This window comes from Taeniopygia guttata, chromosome 5 (genome assembly GCF_048771995.1).
Source record: "Taeniopygia guttata chromosome 5, bTaeGut7.mat, whole genome shotgun sequence".
Lineage (NCBI taxonomy): Eukaryota > Metazoa > Chordata > Aves > Passeriformes > Estrildidae > Taeniopygia > Taeniopygia guttata.
Genome location: NC_133030.1, coordinates 415,915 through 440,022, shown reverse-complemented (window position 1 = coordinate 440,022; position 24,108 = coordinate 415,915). Strand labels below are relative to the sequence as shown.

The 24,108-nt window shown below is 36.6% G+C and overlaps 1 long non-coding RNA gene across 1 annotated transcript; it reads left to right on the top strand.

The window, feature by feature from the left end:
* Positions 1-68: 68 nt before the first annotated feature.
* On the top strand, positions 69-20,877 carry LOC121470053 (uncharacterized). The gene is made up of 4 exons (XR_005980580.2): positions 69-2,281; positions 5,213-5,429; positions 15,484-15,645; positions 20,626-20,877. It is a non-coding gene; the product is annotated as an uncharacterized lncRNA (long non-coding RNA).
* Positions 20,878-24,108: the final 3,231 nt, after the last annotated feature.

The following is a 24,108-nucleotide window of genomic DNA, read 5'->3' as shown; positions in this document are numbered from 1 at the left end:
CCAGCAGAAAAGCATGCTATCTTTCCAACTTATTTTCTCAGTGACAGCAGATAGGCATGACAGGGATCTGGTCCCAGCCACTCACACATTGAAATAAAAATGTTTTAATTTACAAGACTGTTTGGGTTTGTTTTTTTTTTTTTTTTCCTAGCCACTGGAGAAATTAGATGAGACATGTCATTTAAATAGCATTCACACCACCTAGTTTTGGAGAATCGATTCATTCTACTCCTATATATGAGTATATATACTCAGTTTGGAAAGAAATCAACTCAGAAGTTCTCATTTCCTCACTGCTAGTATACAGGGTGATGCAAGATGTGGCTCCAACCTATGACAGCTGCATACAACTTCCAAAAATTTGGTAGCAGGAGTATTAATTACCCCAGATTTTTCCTGGGGCCAGCAGCTGCCTGGAGCACTTTGCTCTCAGCCACAGACTGGAAGCATGACACATTAGGTGCTCAGCAGAAGGCAGAGCATGGGAAGACATAGTGAAAGAAAATTATTCCTCTCACACAACATTTCTGTATGAATTTCTTCATATGTGCAAAAGATGGAATATAGATGCTGTCTCTTACTTTGTCAAGACAGCTAAGAGGAACAGTGATTTTTTTCAGAATTCCTTCAGAATCCAAAAGTATATCAAGTGTTTTCATTATCACTTGTTTCAATATATCATTGTATTCTAAAGGAAAATCTCCTACCCTTGCTGCTCATTCAGGTTACTGTGATTATTCTTAAATCCCATGACAGAGAGCAGGATGATGCTTTGCAGTAAGAGCTATGCCCTTCTTTTACTGAGTTGTGTACCACAGTATCCCACAGTACTTCACCCTTACTGTATAGCCCAAATGCAACACAAGTGATTCAATACTGCTCCACATCTCGCAGATCTTGGCTGAAATTCAGTTCTGCAAGTACATGCATAAACAATTGCATGCCAATCTTGCTAGCTGCAACTTCAAATATTGATTAGAAAACTGAAATTTTAAGCTCTGATTCTATCTCCTCCCACTGACTTCAGCAAAGCAGCATCAGGGAAAAAAAATTACAAATTATATTTGATTAGTAAATCTCAATCTGAATTCCTACTCTTATTGCTACTAATCTCTAGTTTACTTTGTGGCTTTTAAAGCAGATTATTTTTACCAAGCCTGTCAGAAAATGCCTTTGGAATCATGTTTCACTGTCATCCAAAAAGGTGGAGGTGACTCCCTTGCCTGGAGCAAACCCCTGATAAAGGAATTGGCTGATAAAACATTTCCATCAGATTAGACTACAAATGAGCATCAGGGTCTATGAATCTACCACTTAGTGTAGAAAATAGGTAAAAACTTCTGCAAAAAGTCACTAATTTGGAAAACAAAAATACAGGAATGTTTCATGCCACAGTACCAAAAAACTTTGTACACTTTATAGGTGAATTTTGCCCACTTATAAAACAATGGAATGGGTACAAGTCATAGGATGCTACTTTTAGAGTCAGTATTTTCTATTAGGAATGAAGTTCAGGAAGTCTTTATCAATTCATCAGAGTTTCTTTCTAGATAACACCTTATAATATTTATAATCTACCTGCTGAGTGCTTTAAATCATTGATGAAAAAGTGGGGAGAGGCAAGAAGCTGTTCCACAAAGTTGTCCCTAATCTCATCAGTGAGGCAAGACTTGAGTCTCAAATCCAATTTGAACATACAAAAACTGCCCTAAAGAGTTCATAAACACCACACCAGCTCTTCTAAAGTAAAAGCAGAGCAACCATTAGTTTATAATACCTTAGAAAAGAGAACTATTAGAAGAATATATATCTTTAATTTTTCCACTTGGAAACCTAGTTTACAACATGCATTAGTATTTGCAGAAGTAGGGTTCACTTTAACCAGGTAGTCTTTTTGAGCTAAGATTGAGAAAGTAGAATGAGAAAATGTGGACCTTGACATCAATTTTCGTGGTGGTGGTGGTGGTAGTAGTATTTTAATTTGTTCATTTGGTTTTACAATTTCTAGAGACAATTTTGCATTCATTTGAAGTAGATACTGGATAACTTGGCACCTAAAACAAGCACCACTGTATCTCCCAGTATGAGTGGAAAGACAGAGCACTGGAACAAGTTGGCTGGAGTGGTCATGGAGTTCTCCCACCTTGGAGATATTCAAATGCCACCTGGACAAAACCCTGGACACTTTGCTCGAGGTGACCCCACGTGAGAAGCGGGAGTGGACCACATGGCCTCCAGAGGTCCCTTACCAACTCAGCTTTTCTGTGATTCTGCGAGTCAGGTTAGTAGAATGTGAGTAAATCCTGGTAGGATGCTTCCTCACCATTTGTGTTATGGTATCATTGCAGCTGGATACTGGGTCGGTTACAGTGCTATTGCCTCCAAATAAGAATCATGTCGTAAAAATTCATTCCTTCTCAAGCAGCATCAAAAATGCAATGTTCTCAGAACAGAGCATGTTATGATTTTTTAAATTAAGATAAAATTAAATTTTCTGATACTGTTACATACTTTATGGAATCAAAGACCCTTGGTATAGGGTTAGCACGTCTATACTTTAATCTTTTCTCTTTACTTTGGCGTTTCTTCTGACAGTCAACCATGAGATAGTGTGATTCTTGCTGAAGAAAAATTCATTATTTTAGATTAGTAAAAATTGGATCTGAAATACAAGTGTGAACTAGAATGAAAGATATTAGAGGTATTACAATATAATCACATTTAATAATCATGGAGCCGTGGTTGCAATCTCGACATTTCCCATTGCCTAGAAAAAACTTCAGATAATATTACAAGCAAAATTTAAATGTTCCATACTTCCATAACTGCATCATTTCTCTTTCTATGTCTCTCTCAACATCTTTTCATCTTCTGCAAGTGAGCCAACATATAAAGTTAAATTCCGAACATAAGGTCACATTCAAGTTTTATTCTGCAAAAAATAAACAACAACAAGCACTGCTAACACAGACTGTTTTGGTGCACACATTAATGCAGATTTTTGGATGAATACAAATTGTCACAAAATGTCCTCGAAAGACTAGTGTTTCTGCATGTTTATGAGGTTGTCAAACTATGGCATCATTAACATTGTGTAGTGTCCAATAATTCTGTTCTCCCCATGGACAAGGACTGTGCAGAAATAATTACTTGGCAATCACATGTACTCCATCACTTCCAAATTAGATTTTAGTGATCCACTGCTTTATTTCCAGAGTAATCTAATTACTACAATGGAGTTGCCTTCACCTTTTTTTTTTCTTCTTTCATTTGATATTTATTGCCGCAGAGGCAATGTGAGTTAAACACAGCCAGGAAAAATATGATTTGGGGAGAAGCAGTTGGATAATGTGTTTTAAAACATAAATGAAAATGATCCTTTAAAGCCCAAGGTAAACATATGCAGTAAATCAGTGGTATAAAAAATAAAAGAACCAAGCAGTGTATCTAGAGAATTCCTTGAAGTAACAGATTTTGAAAAAAACAACCGTCTGATCACATAGAAATATTACTTTAATTTTTAAAAGTACTATTAAAATATAATTCTGACAAAATTTTCATTTAGTCACCTTGGAAAACTTTGATTGCCTAAAGAAAGGCAATCAAACTGCTAAAAGTTCTGAAGCACAGTCAGATGAGAAGCAGCTAAGGGAGCTGGGGTACTCCACCAGGAGAAAAGGAGGCTTGGGGGACCTCCTGTCCTCACAAATCCCTGACAGGTGATCGCAGCAAGGTGGACGTTGGCCTCTTCTCCCAGGCAGCAAATTACAGGGCAAGAAGAAATGGCCTCAAGTTGCACCAGAGGAGGCTTAAATTGGATATTAGGACAAAGTTTTCCACCCAGAGAGTTGTCAAACATTGGAACAGGTTGCCCAGGCAGGGTGGAGTCCCTGGAGCTATTTAAAAGATTGGCCTTAAGGACATGGCTTAGCAGAGGACTTGGCAGCTCTCAGTTAAATATTGGACTTGATAATCTTTAAATTCTTTCCCAAGTTAAACAATTCTCTGATTTGCTCTGTGATATCACCAGAAGAATAGTCAAAACTGTTTTTTCCTTCTAATAAGTAACTGGCATGTGAGAATTTGAGCTTTATCTGAGCTCTGGATGGTCCTGGATGAGGCAGTTTGCCCATATTCATCAGGTTGTGACTGTTCATCACAGTATTTCATCAAGGGCTTAAATTTAAGAACACAAGACCCTGGCTATTGAATGAGACCTAAGGATATACATACACAAAAAGTTATAGTTAAGGGATTAGCTAAAGCAGATGTATTTGACTATGTTTTTTATGCTCAGATGTTTTGGAATATTTTGTTCTTATATTCTGGACTGAGAGCTTGGTTGAATCAAAACTATTGAAATTAATACCAAGTCTTGCAGATCCTCATGATTTGTACAACAAGCTGGTGATTATGATTGTGTTTTTCGTTCCTCTTTTTATGGGCTTTATGGAAGATATTTTTGTCAATAGCAAAGCTTGGTATTCTCATATCCAATAGGATATGTATGTGCAACCACCACCAGTTATATCAGACCTTTATGCATGTAGATAACTTGATTTTCCTAAAGTCTCAGTAGGCCTTTTACAGATAAATTAGGTCCTGTAATGCTAAAATGAGCATTTTTAGCATCGATCAGAGTTGAGACTTTTATTCAAGGAAAACAATAAGCAGTGTTCTTACTGATATATTTGCAATTAGATAGAAAGGTAGCTTTATGTTTGAAACACATAATGATGTGTTGTCCAGAAGAAGACTTCTCTATTGCCTGGACCTGTGATATTAATGCACTGAAATACTATTGCTTATGTATTTGTGAAAGTACAGTTAAATGTACCAAGGTGAAATTAAATTCCAAAGATCAGAATTCTTGGCATACTAATAAGCCCGGGTCTTTACTTCCACAATAATCAAAACCTAATATTTTAAATTATACATGCTGGTTATTGGCTATGATAGCAGAACCCATGCAGGTCTTTTTTGCAACTCTAATGGCCATTCTAGTCCAGAATATTTCATATGTATATTTCTTCAGAGACTCAGTGTCACTAAAGTTTCACAATTCAGGACTGGGAGAACAACCACATTCCCTATTATTATCATACCTTTTTTTTTGGTGTGGTGTTGTTTTGTTTTTTTTGGTTTTTTTTTTGGGGTTTTTTTTTTTTTTTTTTTTGATTTTCAATCTACTCTCTTGTACATCTTTTACTAGACAAAGGCATTCCCTGAGATCCTTTGACTTAGGTTACTTAAAAAGGATCCCTCAGGGCCTCAGCTTACTCCAGTTCCTGCACCATGAAGTGACAGAATGGAGATTGCAATGCTGAGGCCATCCAGGCAAACCTGGGAATAGAGCACAGATCCTCATGGGATGAGGGCCTGGAGAATCTTTCTGAGTAGCACAGAAAAGCTGCAGCTCCTTTTGAATGGTAAGTAGCCTCCCCACATCTAAAGGTATTTCTTCCCCCAAGACCTAGAATAAAATCCTGGCTTTATCACGTAAGCTTTTCTATTCCCAAAAGCAGAAGAAAAATTTCATTCTGTTAATGTTCTCTTGTTTTCAAGCACAGCTGAATCAGCATTTGCATTCAAGTTGAGGTTGCAGTGTTACCATTGCAACACAGAGAAGCAAGCAAGCAAAAAAGTCTGTATCTGAAATCTGCCCCACTCTTCATGTCTTTTTAATGAGCACCTCTCATTTTTGGCAGCAAGTCAGGATCAGATTTTCATCTCCCAAGTCAAATTCTGATAAAATCACATTAATTGCAATTCTATCTAGAAAAAACAGAGTTTTGTCTCTAATCATAATCTGTGTTTTCCACTTTACAATTGCTCAATAAAATCAAGTGCCACAAAGTCAAGTGCTCAAAATGTCTGTTGGCAGAATTAGCAAATTTATTTGGCTTTTGTGGGAAGAACTGTGAAACAAATGGGGTTTAACTATTGTACACCTAAAGTCTAAATTAGACTTTCTAATATGATATACCTAGGAGCAGATATTTTCTCACTGGACATGTATATTAAAAATGGGACAAAGCAGACATTTTAGAAGAGACTGGTACAACATTAAAGTACACTATTTTAAGGCGAGGGAAGTCAATGCAATCAGTCCATTACAATCAAACATTTTGGTGCTCTCTAGTGGCAGAACATTGAGATGTACAATAGCTTTGCTATTTATTTGTTATTTAAAATCCTGGAAAAGCCAGAATAATTTTATTTTTTCTGAATGTACAGGTAAGTAAAGTATCTTATACTGTATTTGCCTAGTGTTCTCATGTGCAGGGGAAATGAAGCACTCTTAAGTGTCAATATAAGACAAATAAGCCTTGATTAGTGATCTCCTGTAGTCAACAGACTTCAGATGTAAGGCTTCATCCCAACACAGGCAAGGAAGCACTTACATCTAAATCACACTGATTTATACTCCAGAGCTCCCTCCCCTTGCAGTCTGTGGGCTTTCACTCAAGGCTTTATGACTGATGGCTACCAGTACATAGCTGATGTAACAGGGATATACAACTTTATGTTGCATTCAACCACTCACATACAAATGGTTATAAAAATATAATACCAGCCTAAGAACTGTAAGAGAGGCAGGGAAAAGAAAGTGTGAGTGCTTGCTGACCAACAGCATGCCCAAACATCCATAAATTAAACCACAAAAAAGCTCATGATTGAAAAAGAGAAAGAAAAAACACAGTTATTCTATCTCTGCTCAAAAAGCAGCAAAACCATAAGCCATTATGATATCCCGAAGCTTTAAAATTCAAAAGCAGGGACAAAATTGTGCCAAAATACTGTAATGTGCAAGACTGCCATTGTTAACAGAATAAAATATTTTTTACTAAAAAGTCACTTACTTATCTTTGCTGAATGTGGAGCCATTAGGAAGAACTTTCAAATATTCTAAGAAGATGGAGAGGAGATGTTCCACCTCTACAAGAAAAAAGGAACAGAATTTCATAGCTAATAGTGCTTCATGTGGATTGCACTAGACCCTTGTTCATACACACAGAAACTGAGGGGCAGGAAGATGAAGTGACTTGACCAAATTCATTTCACTGCCTAATGGCAAGGTTGGATTACATCTGAATTTTCCTGAATTCCTCTCCAGTGCTTATCCAAGAATCCTTCTCATTGAAAGCACACATCTTATGCTGAGAACAAATGGAAAGGTGCTTCTTTATGTGGAAAGTATATTTACAGTAATCACTCCAGCCCAGGGTATTTTACTAAAAGGTTCTTAAATGAACTCATGTTTAGAAATTCCTACGTGGCACAAGATAGATGCTGGTGTTTGAGAATATTAGATGAATGTGTATTAATCTATTTCCTCAGAAGAGTGGTTGCCTTAGGACAAAATAAACTGTGTTGCCCAACCTGAGACATTACATGACTTGTCTCTTTTTCTTGAGTACATAGACTTGATGTTCTTTTCACTTGCTAACCTCTGAACTCTAGGTACTGTTCAAAGTATACTTTGAACAGGTTTCTCTCTGTTAATTACTTATGATAAGAAAAAAAATAACTGACCTTCCAAATCTCTTTATCCTAGCACTAAGGCTATAAGTCAGGAAGACTAAACCTCATGAAGTCTGTGAAAATTCAGAAAACTCACAGAAACCTAGAAACCTAGAGATTACAATAAATCACTCAGAATACAGGACAAGAGTTATACAAAGGTTCCCTGCTTGAAGGGAATGAATTTTAAAACTACTTGCATGCACAGAAGTCATAGCAATTGATTTTCCAGGAGTAAATATAAAGATTGGCTCTTCTAGACAATTGCTCTAAAGATTATGTCTACTTTGTAGCATAAAAACATGATTATGTACAAAAGGTGTTGATGTATGTAGACCAGCTTTGAAGCAAGCATTTCTATGGAAAATAAGAATAATACCATTTGTTCCTGCCTGGTTCCTGAGGTCTTTATCCTGTAATGAAATCCCATGGCACAGCATCTGCAGTGTTATCCGTAGTCAGGCTACACTGCAGAGGTCTATACCAGGTGCAGTCAAAACTTTGGACTAAAATACAGGTATTACCTTCACAGAGTTTCAGATCCTTTCAGTTTTAAAATAACTTGCACCTACCCAGCAGAGGTATTCCTTTCAGGTTCTCCTAAAGATCATGAATGCATCCACTGAAACCAAAGGAATTCTTCAAAATCAAGACAGTGGAAAGTATAACTTGTTTAATTGCATGTCACAAAGGAATTTAATTTCTTTGCCCAGATAATCAAAGACACAAGTTTGCTAAAATGGTACTCCTTCAAAACCTCATGGTCTGAGACTTCCATCAAAATACAAGTTTGAAAAGGGAAAAATCTTCATCAGTGAAGTTGCTTTTGCCAGTCATATAGAAATTGCACTTTTGTGTTATTTTTGAAAATTTTGTGGAATTGCATTTGTTTGCAATTGTTTGTCTGCCCCAAGTTCTTAAATGTATGAAGTGACAAAAAAGTTTCAAGACCATTTTGAGAGGACTCTTGAATATTTTTTTTTAAATTATCATAAATTAAAACCTTCTAAATATAAGGTTCTTCTACTATTCATGTAATTTCTGACCATGAAACCTATTGTGTCTTTTGCTGTAGAAAGACAGCAAAAAGAAGCAGTGGTCATTTAGGGCTTTCTCTTTGTCCTGCACTACCCTATTGTTTCCCATCTTCCATATGGTTTGGAACTGCGGAGCAGAACAAGCTGTTTGCTGAACTTACTTCACATACCAATTCCAAAGAAATATTTCATGCCATCTGGGCATTGCCTACAGGCTGGCAACTACCAAAACTGGTGGGAGGAAGGCAAGGGCTGGTGCCCCACTAGTGGTGGTATGAGACAAGCAACAAGTGCCTTGTTCACAGAGATTGAATATATCAACTATACCTAAAATCTGCTGCTTTTAGAAAATGCATTTCTAAGCTGCATTGCAGGCTCTGGGAGCACTGTGAGAACCTGCCAGCTACAAGGACATGGGAATATGTCCTGCTCAGAAGGAATGCATGACTTCACCCAGGTATTGAAAAGCAATTCGTTCATAGAACGGATCAGGAGAGTTTAAACAAGGAAGAGGTTTTGCATTTGTACATGAAAAAATGAGGAATGTTACTTTTTTTATTCAACAGAGTATTTGTGTTCATGGTAATAGTTGTTTCAAAACATTTAAGTACATTTGTCCCTCCTCTGAGATTCAGTAGAATGAAGAAATTAAAGCAGTCAGCACAAGGTCTATTACTGTCATTATTTAACATAATTTCAACAGGATGATTGAGTGTTTTCTTGCTTCTGATATGCAAGTGACATTTTTCATGATTGAACAGCCCTGGAGAGAAATTGGAAATTGCATGAACAGCCATTGGATATTTTTTTGCCCTACCCAAAAAACTCAATGAATGCCTTCAGTTTCTCCTGTGTGGAAAATGTCTCACCATCCAGACATGACAGTAGACACAAGTGAAAGATAATAAAAAGATTCTCCTTGCTTGATTTCTGTAAGGCTTCAAGGTAGGAGAATGAAAATCTGAAAACAATTGATTCCCATTTTTACTGTCTTATGTGTTTATTTAAAAGGAAATAGAAGTCACTATATTTACTACACTGATGACAAATAAATAAATAAACATTTTTTTTTTCCCCTGCTAAAGCAGAGGAATGTTTTCATTAAGACAGGCTTTGAGTGTGAGGGTCAGGCCTAGTGACAGATTCAGATGCACACATATTGATTACATCTAAAAATACAACTCAGGGAAAATATAGATGGCAACATTTAATGATCAATCACATCCCTAAAGAAAAGGTGACTGATGATTGCACTTGTCTTGGTATTTTTAAACAGAATTAAGAAAAAAACAGTTGTTCCTTTTTTTTTTTTTTTTTTTTTTTTTTTTTTTTGATAAGAACTAAAATAAGCTTTTAAGGACATGCTCTCCACTCTGAACAAAACTTCACATTAAATAAATGTATATTCTATGAATATTCACTCTATCACTTGGTACTTTATCACATGAGTTGGAACATGAATATTACATGATAATGTTGGGAAAAGCTTTTCTTCTGTTCTTAGACATTATTTCAGTGGAGGTGTGACTTGCATGATTTCTGGTTTAATAACCATTGCTTCATTTTACACTTGGAAATTTTTCAGGTTGCATTATTTTCCGTTTCATAATGCTGCACTACTGCCTTTTAAGTGGTTGCTTTTTCATTCCCAAAACATTTTACTCTTGGTGTACTAAGTCACAAATTGATGACCTGGCAGGTGTTTGTAATAGAAAGCCACAGGCTTTGTGTATCAGGCTCTAATTGTGCTGGGCAGATAAGGCAGGAGTGCCACCAGCCCTCTGGAGCAGAGGGTGCCAGTGCTCCTGGGCAGCTGCAGGAGAAGGAGTCCCCCACTGAAAGGTAAATTTTAAGGAATTTAGAGGTGCTAAGATTTTAGTTAGAGATAAGCCTTACTAGAGTTAATTAAAATAAATGAGTAGGCCTTGATGAAGTTAAAAATTAGTAGTTAACTAATAATTAATTGCTTGTCAGCACAATGTTTAGTTAGCTGGGTTTATAATGAAGAATATAGAAACTGATAAATAGCTTTTAGGAACATAAGACAATTGTGGGCCTCCTCTGTTCTGAAACCAATTGAAGACAAGGAATGGGAGTTCTACCAAGAGTTCATTTGTCATACTCGCATTGAAAAGGTAGAAAGGTCAGAAGGAGGAAGACTTCATTGACTTCCTCATTTTGGGACCCCTCCTCATGACAGGGACACCGACCCATTTCAAGGGACAAACTACGCATGCTGAATGGCTTTTGAAATGGATGGGATGTACCAAAATGATGAATGTGTATTTGTATTTTGGGTATTCAATACTTGTATGGATAAAAAGACTCTGTAATCACCTTTGTTCTTAAATTCCACTTGGCACGTGCCACTTCATTACTTTCGGTTACTTTTCCTTTTTCATTGAATGAATGCCACTGCCTTTGCAAATGCTGTTCCCTGAAAGAGAGAAAATATTTTTCAGTCCTAAAATCAGACAATTGCTATTCATAGGAACAAGTTTTCAGCCAATAAATACTATAGGAGCCTGGACTGAAAGGTCACTGCTGCGATAGCCAGTCAGGGTCTGTTTTATTAATGGGAGTAAGTATTATGTGTCTTTGTTGCATAATGTGTTTTGCTGGAAGGTGAAGCTGTGCAGCAGTGAGCTTTCTCTAGAGGCCTATTCTCTTGGCTTTATGTTGAAGACAGGCTTCAGCAGTAAATGGCTTTAAGCTTGTCAAAGAAAGGTTATTAAAAATGCTCCTGCCTTTCAGTCTCCATGCTCAATAGGCGCAAAAATTCAATACTGTAGGGATTTTTTTCTATTTAGTCATGTCATTTGGCATTTTGCCTATAGCTAAAAATGAGATACCATCTGGTTTAAGCTCACTAATGATTCTGCATTGTTACCTGAACCGATTCACTAGCTTGTTGTTAGTAATTAAGAAATGAACTTGCCGTCTGCTAATTGCACTTTGGTTACTATGCTTTGTTAAGATTTTAAATCTCAGTGATTTCTTGAGAAAATCAAGAGGTGGTGATTTCTTGAGGTGGTGATTTGAAATCACAGTTCTTTTGTACTCACAGACTTCTGTACTAGTGCTCTGGGTTTTCTGCTGCCTTGACACATTTCTTTTATCACAATATATGCTTGTAATGTAGTGGGACCTGGTCTGCCTTAGGGCCATAGAAATTCACTGACTTCTGGTGCGATGTGATGGGCAGGAAGTTAAAGTGCAGGTGCTGGGGACGGAGTTGCTGCTTTGCTGAGCACAGGCCTCAGGTGAAATAAAAGCTGAGGGATTATTTGGGGCTCCCTACAATGAAATTCACTGGTACAGGAGCTGCTATGAGCACAATTGAATCTGTCACAGCGTGCATACTTTGGCTACAAGGTGACGGGAGGCTTCCACAGACCTGGGCATGATGCCTGTGTAAAGGAATCATCCAGAATTAAGATGATGTTTTGTACTCATGCAGCATCTCTGGAAGCTATTCCTAAACTTACAGCTGTTTTCTGGTGACTTCTGTGGCACTTGTGGACTGGCAAAATGTTGCATTCGTTGTAGAAATCTCTTGGATGTGAATCAGTGTTTCTGTTTTAAAGGTTTTAATGAGGAAGAACACTTATAAAAACATTGGGCATTTCCCTCTTGCATTAAGGATTCCAACATGTCTCAGCTGTCATTTTCTTTTCAGCAGCCCACAATGTCCCTGCTATAATATCAGGGAGCTCCATAGGTCTTATACTCCTTTTAATAAGGACACAAGGGCTCTGAGGCTCCTTTCATTCAGAGTGAGTGTTTCATTTAACCCTTACCATGTTAATAGGAAACCCAAACTCCCCCCACTCCCTCCCACACTCACCTTCAAAGGAAAGAAACACCTCTGTAAAAGTTATCCATCTTTTTTCTTTCCATAGGGTTGTTTGTTTCAGCTGTACACAGTAAGCTTTCTTGATTGTGCCACCCCAGATCAGAAAGGGCAACACATTTTGCTTTTCAATGTGAATGAAAAGGGATTTAAAATACTATTAGACATTGAAGCAGTAGAGCCTGGTAGCCCCAGAAATGTAAGCATATGCACAAGAAGGATGGTGGAATCAATTCAAGTTTTTCCACTCCACTATGTTATTGATCACCTGCTGTAGTGGAAGCTGTAGCAGAACATTTTCAGATCCAAATGACTGCTTTATTTTATTGCTACTAATTTGATTCATTAAATTACATACACATACTGAATTTCATAGGATAGTTTTCAGAAAAGCTCTTTAAAGACACCACCTTCTATATTTAAAAGTATTGTAATAATACAACGCATTTAGGTTTTACAAAAATATAAATTATACTGTGCATGTTTATGATGTATTCAAATTTCTCAATATTATTCACAGTAACTTTGAATTGATGTGTTCAGACTACATTGCCCTGTGATCAAGATTTTGCTGTATCTTAGCTGAATCTCAACATTATTTTGGTTCATCAATCTTCTAGTCCAGGCAATCTGTCATGGGCAGAGACATCTTTCACTAAGTCAGGATGCTCAGCAAACACGATAAAGCCAAGAAATCAAGGACAAAATGTAGCCTCCTTAACCTGATTTTTGATAAGCTAAGCTTCATAGGACACAGAACGCCCTTTAACAGTGGAATATCAGAACAGGTTTTGGCATTAGGTCTGGAAGTTCATCAGCCAGTACAATTACATTGCTTGTAATTGTACATACAACTACAGTGCTCTTCTGCATCTCTCCCTTTGAAGCACACTTCCCAACCTCCATTAGCATTACAACAGAGTTAAGAAACTTATCACTATCTGCTTTACTATTCTAAATAGGTTATTGCTCTTCAGCATTACCAGTCTTTAAAATCCTCTAAGATGCAGCTGCAGAGTATTCCCCATCACATTAGGAAAATTTAAGAAAAATCATGTAAATGGAAGCCTTAAAAAAAACCCCAAAAAACAAACCCCACAACAACACAAGAATCCCCCCAACCAACCAGCTAAAAATTCTTGTATCTAGGAGAATTGGAAAGAACATAAAGGCAATGTAGCTGCTGCCAGTGACCTCCTGAACAGCAGCTTTTAGAGAAAGAGTGGGGTGAAATAGGAGGAAAGGTAGGCCAGGTTTGCATCCACCATCGGAGCTGATCATATTACTTGGCAAGTAAGAGGAAGCATGACACAAACTTTGCAAAAAAATTCATGCTTTAATGCAGGAATGACATAGGAGAATTTTGGCTCCTATGGACTCCCATTTCCTGGTGATACCATCACCCTTCTTTCCAATATGGGGGAACATAGTCCTGCTTCTAATGATATTAATATTACAACAACAAAGATATTGCCCTAGTACATTATCTAATTTTTTACATCTCAGGCATTCAGAGAAGAATTTCAAATATCAAAGGGATTACAATTATCTAGTTTTTCTTGGGTAATATAATAACAGATTTATTTTTCCTGTTATTTAAATACTTCCACTCTGATACACTAAACTCCTGAGGCTACAAACAGAGCTTTTGCAATAAATTTTATTTTTCCCCTTCCCTCTTCAAAATGTAAAGGATTATTGAATTATTTTACACTTTATTGTTTTTTTTCCCCAAATATAAAAATCTGTTGGTACTGCATTTCATGGATAATGCTACAACAAGGTAAAGGCTTGAAAATAAATATATTTAAGAAGGTGCTTCACTACCCTATTATTGCGGAGGTTCCATAAATTCCCACTGAAGATTTTAGCAATATTAGAGAGTCAACTGGAAAAGGAATTCAAGATAAATAACTGTATTGCTTAGGGAAAATGAACCTTTTCTATCTCCTGAATTTCTGCATTAATTCTTTTCTTTCAAAAACAGGTTGCATGAGTACAGGCTGTCTAAGATAGTTCTCAGTGGCAAAGACCTGACATGCCATGAGTTCTGTTCTCTGCCTCCCAGAATATAAATCTGCATTAGAATATCATTTAGTCTGTTCACTCAAAGTATAAGGCCTATGACAAAGGATTCAGCTCTCTGGTAACTGTATTAGATAGCTTGCATTGTCTCAAAATGGCCTATTTACCAATGAGGCTGGTTATGAATCTTAGAGTGATAAAATACAGATTCAATCCAAGTTTCAATATCATATTTATTATCAATTCAATTATGTATGGCACTGAAAAACTCAAGAATATTGAACCAAAATTTTAAATTTGGTTTTTCTTCAGTGAAAAAGTAGAACTACTTCATATATCCTCAACCTTTTCCCAGATCAATCTGAAGTTATGATTTACAGTTCCATTCTTAATATAATTTTGCTTATTCTTTCATCTAAAAAAGTTATTGTTGAATTTTTAGTCACCTGTACATTTCACTATTGTGAAAGAATAAAGTACACCTTTAGTTTAACCAACACACAAGATAAATCAGAATAGTAATACTGAAAATAAGAAAATTTTTATGCCTAACCGATCTTAACTATTAAGTGTAAAAAACTACAAACACAATGCCAGTAAATGGGTTTTCATTGATTACTATGAATGTATACTGAATCTGACCCAAGATACACCCACTCTTTTCCCCAATATTTTAGCAAAAAGGTTTCATTAATCAGTAGTAGGTTTGTAACATTTAAGGATTCCAAAGCACGTTGTAATAAGTTGATTTGGATTCACAGCTCTCTAGGGAACACAGAACATATCACCATCTTTTTATAGGTGAAGAAAATAACAAACCAACAGACATTAAATAGCGTGTTACAACACACAGCTAGTTCCTACAACAGCAGAAAACACAAACTTCATCTGTACTTAAAACTTGATTTTCAGAACATAATTCGGACACTTTCAGAAAAGGGTTTAGTAGCTACCACCCATGCCTCTGTGTGCCTTTACTCAGCAGCTCTGCTGGTCACCAAAAAGGCTTGTCACACAAAGTTATTCTTTACCTTGTGTCCACAGCTATGGAAGACCAAAGTCCCACATCAAGAAAGAGCTGCCTGTATAAAACGTCTCTGAACAATCACAGTTAATAAATTGCCTCAAACCAATAAGGGCACAGCATGAATGAAAAATGTACAGGTGTGGAACAGATCCTAGCACAGGAGGAGAATCAAACAAATGGTAAGTGGAATTTTCTCTACATTTGGCAGAATGTTTAGAGAGAAAACAGCATGGAAAGTGAGGAAAAAGTCAGAATACTGAACGTATTTTCCAAGTACCTGTGCCAAGAGTAGTAAAAATTTTGATTATTTACTTTATAATGCTTGTCATCTGTATAAGACCGATGGCAGGCCTAAGGCAATCGGTATTATGCTGCAAGCATGAACCATTACTCTTTCCTGTTTACTTCGGTCTAAGAAAGTAATCTTATTAATATAATAAATGATACTATTTATTATTAAACAATTGATACAAATCATTATATCTATTAATAGAGCTATAAATTAATGGATGCATCAAAAAATCCCTACATTTAATTATAAATTAAGGCTATATACACTTGAACTATTTAATGAATAAACATAAAGATTTTTTTAACCTGAAAACTAAAAACAAAAGCCAAATATGAATGAATATGTTTGGCCCTACACTTGATCTCAGTGCTAGCACAGTTTGTCTCACCTGCAAGAGGTTTTGGAAGGGAAGACAGGATGCTGGAGCAATGTCTGCCCAAGGTAAAACCTTGTGGCTGGACTATGTTTGAAAGTGTCCTATAAAGACAAGAACTACCTCAGTCTTTTAACTAGCAATAAAGAAAAAATATTAGTTTTCTTTAACTGAAGGAAATGAAATAAAAAATGAAAATAATTACAGGCTCTGTGACCTGCCTATTTGCATTGTCTTTAGTCAATAGGTGCCACATGAATAAGAGAGACAGGCCTGTTGACAAAGCCAGCAGAGGAAAATGATTATTTGCCAAAAGAATGGATGTCTATTAGCAAAAGCAATGTGATGTGTAAGTTTCTGTAGGAAAATGAGCCAAATAAGTAAAAACTAAATGAAATTCTGCCCGTATCAGGTGGTTGACTCTGAGTGGCTGAGAGAAGACAGTTTTTCGTATCTTGCCTGCAATTCATTTCTGTAATTCTGCAGATGATATATTATCAATAGCTATGAAGTAGTGTTGAACCAGTGATGAACATTAGGTGAAGGAACACCATTTGAGGGAGACAGGGAAGCACAGTTTGCTAGCAGATATCTCGAGTCTCCCAGATGTCTGAAAAGAAACAATACATCATCAGTCAAAACAAAAGGCAGTTCATGAACTGCTAAACCAGAAACTGAATGCTCTTGACTTCATGCCAGAGAGGATGCAGTTCATCACCATTCCACATACTTAATCTCTATCATTGCACTCCATACTGTGAAACCTTAGAACAACCCTCCTGCCCCAAGGACTTGATCATTAAAACTAACAACAAGCAAGTCAGGTAGACAATGAAGTTCAAAAATAACACACCGTATTTTATGACATAGATGTATTTTAAAATTTGTAATTTGATATTCAAACTAAGCACTAAATTATCAGGGATCTTAAATTTGCAAAAATGAAGAAATCTGTGAACTATTAAGATTCTAAATATTCTGTGATGTAGAAACATGCCATCAGGCAACTCCACGGGAGTGATACATGCAATTGTTATTGATTTCAGCTATGCAAGGATAACTCACAGCTGTTTTCAGGATATCCATCCTGTTCTCACTTTTCTAGCTGCAAGAAGCCATTATCTTAGTGTACACAGACCTTCTAGAAACAAGATCCTGTACTCCCCAGTATAAAGTGTTACCACTGGAAACTTCACTAGGCCATCCAGTAAGGAGAGAAATTATTTATTATGGCATACTCCCTAAGAGGCAGCCATCCTAAAAATTTCATTGAACAAAAACTGGGAAGTACTCTGTGCTATAAATAAGCCCACAGATATCATTTTCTTGCTCCTTCATCACCTCCTGCTACAAAGCCACTGCAGATATATGCATTTTAGATGGTTGCTCTTTACAATTCAGACTAGATGATGACATAAGATAGTTTCACAGATGTCAGACCACCAGCTATGAAAGAAAAAATATGGTGGCAATGGTAGGGAAAAAAAAAAATATCTGCAGGCCTTACTTTCCTAACACCAGATTACTTCAACAAGTAAAAAATTCCAGTGCTATTCAGAAATTTTCCTGGAGTATAAACCTTTCATAACTGCATTCACCCAGCTGTATGCCAGTAAGCTCATAATTTTAACATGTTTGTAGAAACACAGCGCAGCTGGGAGCCTTAAAGTATTTATAATGCAGCCAAGAGACGAGAAGTTATGAACAGTTATTTGTAAAGCTGCAGCCTAAGCAGAGATGCCAGGCAAATATTCCTCAGTGACTGCATACTAGCCCAGTGGCAAAAGGAATGACTGTAATTTTCGACATCTGAAAGATAAAAGGTATTATCCATCTCTTTTGAAAATACTCATAACTAAAAATTGCTGTACAGTGATGTCTAGAAGCTTAAAAACTTTTAAGGCAATTGTTTTTTAAATTAATTTTTGTTCATTATTTTATTTAAACAAACCTCAAAAAAAATCCCCCAAAAAACAGTGGGGGTTTTTAAAACTTCATTGACTCATATTAGGCCTGAGTTTGGCCAGCAGACTTCAGCAGAGTACTAAAGCAAATGTTACAATAGTCTACACAAAGAGCTTTCTGCCATGCACTGCCTTGCTGGTTTCTAATATAAAAGTATTGCTGGGAATTGAATTGTGAATGGGACACATTTATAGCAGACATACATACTGAATCTCTGGTACTTCAGCAAATCATTTCACATGAGAAGTTACTAAAAAAGGGCACTGAATTACGTGGAATACTAACCACAGTACATCTTAACATTTATTTCTAATAGCCTTCTTGTGTGATATGTAATTTCTGACATAAATTACTATAAGCTTTTTCTTCCACTCTTTAAAAAATGGCCCAAAAGCCTGAGCTAGAAAGATAAACAATGATTTCCTGGAAATGGAGAAATCCACAGCAGGTAAAAATGCAAGATGATTGGGTTTGACAGGGACTGTGCAGCAACACGACATGCTCTGCTAACTGTCCTCCCACACATATCCCCAGTGATTCAGCTCAGCAAGTCCTTCCATTTTTCACTTCCAAGTGCCAAACTACTACAGAATAAATGCTACACAAATTTTCAATTTGGCGTTTTTTTTGTGAAAGACAGAAAGGTCTACTATGCAGCACATAAATGCCAGAACCTCAAAATAAAATCTCTGAATATTGCTGACATAAAATCAGTGCCTTTCAAAACCTGAGGCACCCAAAATTCATTGGTTACTCACAAACACTTTGCCCACATCTGCTCATCAATTGCAAGACCGATCATAACTTATCAACAGAACTGATAAGTAACAAAAACCAAACCACATACAGACAGTAACATATCGCAGTGCTAAAAATGCATTTCCCATTGCTGAGCAGTTTGGGACTATGAATTTATCTGCAGAGTGGTAACCAAGATACAGAGACAAGTGTACCACATTTTCCTGTTATGGGTGCCTGCAATTATCAGCTTTCCAGATAGGCCAACAGTGTCTGGCTGCTCTGGTAAATTGTCTTAGATAAATGCAGTTTATTTTTCTGATGAAAACTGCTATGGACTTTCTATTGAGTAAAATCTCTGGTAGGATAAAAATACAGATGCTTGTGGCCCACCTTTTCTTTTTGTCTTCATTCACGTTATTATGATACATGTGGCAGAAGCGGCTTGTCCAGCATTATTCTTCCCTCAGAATATCTAGGGCTTATCTTTCAGTTTTACTTTATTTTCAATAGCTATTGAGCTCTCTTCCATTTACTAAAATCGCTCATCACAGGACAGAGTTGTCACTTTGCTGATATTCACTAAAAATCTCAGTGCCTGTCAGCTGCAGGACTCCCATGTTGGCTCTACACCAGATCTGACTGGTCCTCGCCCAGAGCTTCTCTCACCAAAAAAGATGTTTTGGAAGGGATGATAGGAGAAAGGCTTTGAGGCAATGCCTATACAAGTTAAAACCCAATAGGCAGGGCTATATCCTATAAAGGTGAGATGTACCTCTGCAAACTGGCTTTAAACAAGAAATATACTAAAGCATCTTCAGATACTACATAACAACAACCTATTAGTATGTCTTGATTGATAAAAAAATTATATTTTATGATTATGCTAGCTCTATCAGGTTGCCATAACACAATTCAAACATCCTATTAAAAGGCAGGTTACTCTGTGTAATAGTCAAAACAGTTTTAAATTGCCAGCCTATGTTTAACCACGTATTTTGATACTGTTAAATATTATAAGAACAGAACAACTGAAAGAGAAATATTACTTGCAGAAGTAATGTGTCTAAATGCTTGTCCTTAGAGGAAATACTTAGAGTGGTACTCTATAGAAGTACAGCTAAATTCTTAAGATCATACCAGTGTAATTACCCTAGTTTAATATTTTGATTACAAAATACAAGTATCTTTACATTATCTAAAATATTTTTAAAGTAAGCTATATGAATTAGTAAAAAATAAGAATAAATTCAAGGGAGAATAAAAGTATGTGAAAAGAGGTTGTAACATTTAATTATACTGAAATAAAAAAACTGAAAATTTACATGTTGGCCTTTGTTCTCAGAAGGAGTGCTCATACTGTAGGACACACTCTGCAAAAAAATTATTTCAGAGTGTCCCAGTCAGTGGGATCTGTTGAAGATATTAATGCAATATATTACATTATCATCTTTAACATGAGATTTGTTCGTATGAGCAGTATATTAGCTGTGCAAACAAAAGGCATGTAGAAAGGGCCATGATTTCTCCCCCACTGCAGTATGAACAGCCATAGTGCAATGCACTTCAGTAGTCTTCTTTAATTCAGTGATTACTGAATGTTACAGCATTAGTCCACCACTCATTAAGACCAGTTCAGACAAAATTTTAAAAAAATATTTTTTACTATTCAATATATAAAAGGATACTACCTAAAGCCTACAGTGAGCCAGATCATCAACTAATACAGCTATAGCCTACAGATGAAACCATTGATGTGTTTGTTTCATCAGGGGTTATTCTTTCTAACAGGTGAAAACCTCTCACTGCATTGTTAATATATGCTGTAATACACTGCATTTGTAGAGCAGACTTCAGTTTTTGTTCAGCCTAATTGATCTGCACCAAGGTAAGCTACATCTGCACAGCACAGCTCTTTGTTATCAATATTGAAAGCATAGAATGTTCAATGCTTGTTAGGTCCTCGCTTGTAACATTTTCAGGGATGCTTCTCTACTTCCTATTAACCTGGATGTCCCCCTGTCACCTCACAGTGGTTTGTGTCCCAGAGGACAGGGACAGGCAGCAGGACAGGCTTCCTGAAGCCCTCCAGAATTCTGATCTCAAACCTGTTTTCAAACAGCTGCAAACTGCCAGAGCCTTCTCATCAAGGCTACACATAAAGAAAAGAGAGAAAACAGTGCAGGAGTACCCTAAAGGCTCATTATATTATGCCACTTGGATACAAATGAAATAAATCAGAAATTAAAAAAAAAACAAACCCTCTCAATCTGCCAAAACCAAAAGTTGCAGTCAGAATTGAGGAGAGAAAAATTTTATTGTAGATTTGAAATAAATAACCACAAATACTACCCACAAGTCCCACCCATGCCCAATGGGCATAATCCACCAGAAGAGCTTCCATAATAATCCAGCATTTAACAAACCTACACTGAATTACATTGGGGAAAAAAACCCAACAAAATGTACATTTAGAGGTCTCTTAGAACATGGAAAGCAAACACAGATGGCATCAAAATGCATAGGATTCCTCTGGTGTGAGTAAGAGGAATTAGCCACTCTGGTTCTCAGTTTGCCCAGGAATTGGCTCAAAGATTGCCATAAAATTATGAAAAAGTGCAGAGACCGTTTCTGAAGGTCACCAACAGGCAGGCTAGCTTTATCAAAAACTCAGCAAAGACACTCTTTTAGCAAAGCAAAACAGCTTCCTCAAAATATCACCCAACCTACAGCACTGAGGGCACCAAATCTCTGCTCAGCACCCACACTAAGCTGCTGCTTTCCTCCACTTCCAGTGCCAACCAGCACCCAAAGGATGCAGCATTCCAGCACAGATCTTAACAGGGACAGCAACTACAAGAACCTTAAAGAGTTTCAGATTCTACATGAAGAAACTATTTTCAAAATGCAATTTCATTATATTTGCACATCTAATAGTTAAATACTCTTCAGTTTTGGATTTGAAAAATATTTTTCAAGTATTTAATGCTTAATAAAAATTTAATTTTAAAATTGTATATACTTCACTTCTTAATAAGTGCAAAAATATTCTTTGAAAGATTATAGAATTAATAAGGAAAATATTACGAGTTTAATAAAAAGAACATTTAATATTGCATAACTATATCCCTGTAGGCAGGTAGGAATCTGCAGCACTGACTGCATGGTCCCTCCATGCTGCTTGAGGGATTCTCATGTTACATACAGCATTCCAAAAGCCTTGGCCCTCCTGCCTCTTAACCACTGCTGAATACCTCTTTGTTTTCCACAGCCAGGGAAAAGAGTTTCCTTTTAAAGTAAGCAAGCTCTCTAAATTAGGGGATGGGACTTCATGAGTACAAAGAACTGTAAGGATGTTTGCATGGCTATTTTAAAAAGAAACATGCAAATTTTTCAGATATACATTTCAAGATAAATAACATTTTCACATGTCCACACAGAGAGAGATTTGTGAACAGCTCCTGCATTCACATGGGCACTCCAGCAAAGCAGTAAGTTTTAAAACAGTCACAGCAGTGCTCCTCACTGCTACTACATCTCTTCTGCAATGCACCTCCCTATTAAAACTTCTCCCTTCTTCATCTGTTACAGATTCTGTTTGGAAATATAATTATTTTTTTCTGCTTCACCTTCTAATTACATTACAAAGAGTGGCAACCTAGCATATTGGCTTTAGTTTTTGATTCATTATTATGATACCTTAGGAATAGGACCTTGTCACAGAAATAATTTCAGGTAAGATCTTTATAAAAGCTAAACTTAGCCAAACTTAACTATCAATCTTCCAAAATATACTCAGGAAAAGTTAATCAACTCTGTGTGTCATGTTAAAACAAGCACAAAAGGAAATATTTTAATTAAAGAACTTGAATATTCAAATTCATCATAGATCTTGCAGAAAAGGGGGGGAAAACCCAGCAAAATTACTATTCTTGGTTAAGGCCCCAAGGACATAAAATAAACAATATTTAACAGAGCTCAATTTTCATTTATCTTTCAAATAATGAATACTGGAATAATAATAAAATGTCATAAAGTTTTCTATAGTAGCTGGTAAAAGCAATATAATAAATTGCCTAGTAAATTTTGATTCCTTAACTGTAGGTATGTTGACTTAGCAGCCTGAAATAACCATGGTACAAGTCTCATTTTCCTGCTTGTATACCCACCATACTTGTGTGCCACGGGGTTCTGACTAATGGGCTGGAAGTTCTGGCTCAAGGAGCTGCTGCAGCTCTGCTGCCTCAAAATCGTTAGGCATTGCCTTAAACTGTGCAGTTTTACTCCATTCTGCAGGTCAGGGCAGTCAATAGATAGATTACTGTCACTCAACAGTGTCAGGATTCCACTTCAACGAAATGCAATGAAAGCAGTTGCTTGCTGTTATTGGGCAGAGAGTTGGGAGGTGGACTCCAAACTATAAATTCCTTTCCATACTGATCTATACCACTAACAGCAGAAGAAACAGGGCTCATACTTAATATTTCTTTTCTTTGAAGCTCCAGTTATTTTACAAATGGCAGCTTCAGAACAGATAATATTACGTATTCCCTATTAATAAAGATCTGCAGCACGAAAGGAACTGACAAACTTGCTTGCTGACTTACAAAGCATTCAGGGCAGCACACAAACAGGCAGCAGTCAAACAGAATGAAAGACCTGAGGCCATTTTCATGAAGGAACACTTAAGAAATCAGTGAAAAGACCACTAAGTACTAAGTTTCCATGAGGATTTTCAAGTACATTGGTGAAATGGCACTGTAGTTCTATAGCTTTATTCTCTTTAGATCTCTATCACCAACAATTCTGTGTTCTAAAAAAATTAGAAAATAGAAAATTATGAAAATAGAATTTTAAATAAGGGAAATAACTGGCCTAAATGCAATAATGTACTTTTTAGAATAAATATAAGCTGATTGAGGAAAACGGAATAAAAGTTACTGTTCAGATGTTACCCATCTGATGAAATGACTACACCAATAATTCTCTTGACAGTCTATCTTCTGCATCTTTGTAGTAGACAGTAAAATGCTGTCTCAGAAAATGTATCTACAATCATCACATTTTCCATCTCAAGCAGCTCAGTTCTGAGTGTAACTTTTCATAGCTGCGTGGGAATTCTATGTTAGCTTAAGAATCAGTTATTGGACCATAGAAATTAATATTTGAACAGAAGAGATTCAAATTCTATATATGGCTGAGAACACTGGCATGTTGGGTAGTAGTAACCGTACTGGTTTTTAATGCTGCCTTTCATCAATAAAGCTAAGGAAA